Raw genomic sequence first — 2416 nt, 5'->3', positions numbered from 1 at the left:
TTCCTATGCAGTCTCCATGTTCCCAGTGGCTCTGATGGGAGAGCTGGATTCTGAAGTGATCATGGGTAATATCTTCCCCTGGGGTGTGCCTGGCAGTTACCACCTTGGTGAGAGGCGAGGCTGGAGATGGAGGGGCTAGAGCCAGAGCTAGGTGTGAGTCTGTGGGCTAGGCTTCTCCTGTGTTCACTGGCAGTCACTGCCCTATTGAGGGCACAGTCAGGGTCCTGTGTGGTGAAACAAAAGCTCTGAGGTTCAGGACTGAGCTAGTTTCATTCCCTCCAATATGTGCACTCCCTGTGGCAGTGGCACCTCCACCTTAGTGGAGAACAGCACTGGAGCAAGAGGGGCTCATGTAAGCACCCAGTGCAGGCCAGAATGTATGCTTGGACAGTTCCAGGAAGCCAGCCAGAAGCCCAGGCAGTTTCCAATCTTCTGCCTCCATGCGTGCACTGGCAATGGCCACCCTTGCCTGTTCAGAGCTGGGTCTGAGACAGTTCTGCTTCCTCCAAGTGTGGGCACCACCACCACACCCCCCAGCACTTCCACCCCACTGGAAAGCAGCACTGGTGCAAGAGGGCTGGAGTAGGTGTTTAGCACAGGCCAGGGTGCACATTGTAGTGGTCCTGGCAAGCTGGTTAGAGCCCTGGGCAATTTTCAATCTGCTGTATCCACACATCAGCACTGGTAATGGTTGCCTTCACTTTGTGGCTGTAGGTTGGCTCCATATCCTACAAGTATGCACTCTCTTTGGCAACAGCAGCTTTCTCCCTAGTAGAGAGCAGTGCCAGAGCAAGAGGGGCTGGAGCAGGGACCTGGTTGCAGGTATACACTGGGGCAGGAGCAGGAAACCAGCCAGAGCCCTGGGCAGTTTCAATCTGCTTCCTCTGCCTTGTCCTAGGAGTAAGCAAGAGTATGCAAACACTCTTCATGCAGTCTGTTTCTTATAGCCCTCCAGCAGGTCCCACTGGTTTTGAAATCAGCTATGGGGACTTGTCTTCCCATGTCAGACATAAGAGCTTGGGTGCCCAATCTGTGGCTTGAACTCCTCACTCCCCAGGAGGATCCCCAAGCCTGTGATATCTCCTTCCTCTACTGTGTCCCTTGATAGGGGCGCAGGTGAACCTGATTACTTCTCTTCTCCTTCCACCCAATTCCATGTGGATCTTTATTTATAGCTTTGGTTGTAGAAGAGCCTTTTTGCCATTCTTTAGGTTGTTTTCAGCTATAGTTGCTTCATGTGTAGATGTATTTTTGATGTGTTCATTGGGGGAGATGAGTTCAATGTTCTCCTTCTCTACCATCTTGATCTCCTTATTTTCAGTTCTTCTCTGAGCCTATACATTTCCCTGGGCATGTATGGTCACTGTCTAATTTCCCTCATGTATGCAATAGCTTTTTAATTTTTTAGTTTTAATATCTAACTCCCAAAAGAGAAAAATTAACAAGGGGGAAAATAGAGTGCTGGCCCTTTAAATACCCTGGAAATTACTTCAGCCTCAGTGGGAGGGGCTTGCAACAATGGTGAGAGGTGTAATGTCAATTGCCATCATCCTCTTTGCACCTCTGTGACCAAAAGCAGGTCTCATAGATCAGAGTACAGATCCCCAGTATCTGGAAGACACGGTCTTCTTTGTCCACACTAGCTTCTATAACCTGTGTTTAGGTTGCCACAGGAACATATGCACAGCTGCCTGCTGTGGAGCTGGGGGTAGGAGACAAGGAGCTGCTACTGTGCTATGAGTTAAATTAACCAAAATTAACCACGATTTAGCATTAAGGCCTATTGGAAGAAAATAATGGCTGAAAACTTCCCAGGATTTGATAAGGACCTGAAGATAAACATCTAAGAAGCTCAGTGAAATCTAGGTAGATATACTCAAAGAGTACATTGTTTTCTTGACTTTCTCCACATCATCCCTTAGTTCTTTTTTTTTTAACGTTCTATTTTTTATATTTTACTTATTTATTATTGTATTATTTAATTATTTTATTTTGGAAGTGTCAGGGGGAGAGGTAGTTAGATTTATTCATTTTTAGAGGAGGTACTGGGGATAGAACCCAGGACCTCATGCATGCAAAGCATGCACTCTACCACTTGAGCTATACCCTCCCCCCAATCCCTTAGTTCTTTAAGCATCTTTAAGACAGTGGTTTTAAAGTATTTTTCTAGTTGATTTGCTATCAGGTCTTTCTCAGTGACAGTTTCTGTAGATTTATTTTTCCCTTTGAATGGACCATACTTTCCTGTTTCCCCTGGAAGCTGCAAGCCTTCAGTTGATTCCAGAGTTCTAAAAATATTTATGTCAGGCAGATTTTTCCAGTGTAATTGTTATCTAGGTGAAGAGACAGATTCCTGGTGCTTCCTACACTTCAACCTTCCCATAATCCTCTGACATAACATTTTTATTAGATTAGT

General features: G+C 45.9%; 1 non-coding gene across 1 annotated transcript; it reads right to left on the bottom strand.

Annotated features, from left to right (window-relative positions):
• Nucleotides 1-2037: 2037 nt before the first annotated feature.
• On the bottom strand, nucleotides 2038-2111 carry TRNAA-UGC (transfer RNA alanine (anticodon UGC)). The gene has a single exon. It is a non-coding gene; the product is annotated as a tRNA-Ala (tRNA).
• Nucleotides 2112-2416: the final 305 nt, after the last annotated feature.

This window comes from Camelus dromedarius, chromosome 4 (genome assembly GCF_036321535.1).
Source record: "Camelus dromedarius isolate mCamDro1 chromosome 4, mCamDro1.pat, whole genome shotgun sequence".
Taxonomy (NCBI): Eukaryota; Metazoa; Chordata; class Mammalia; order Artiodactyla; family Camelidae; genus Camelus; species Camelus dromedarius.
This window is presented reverse-complemented; position numbering and strand designations above follow the sequence as displayed.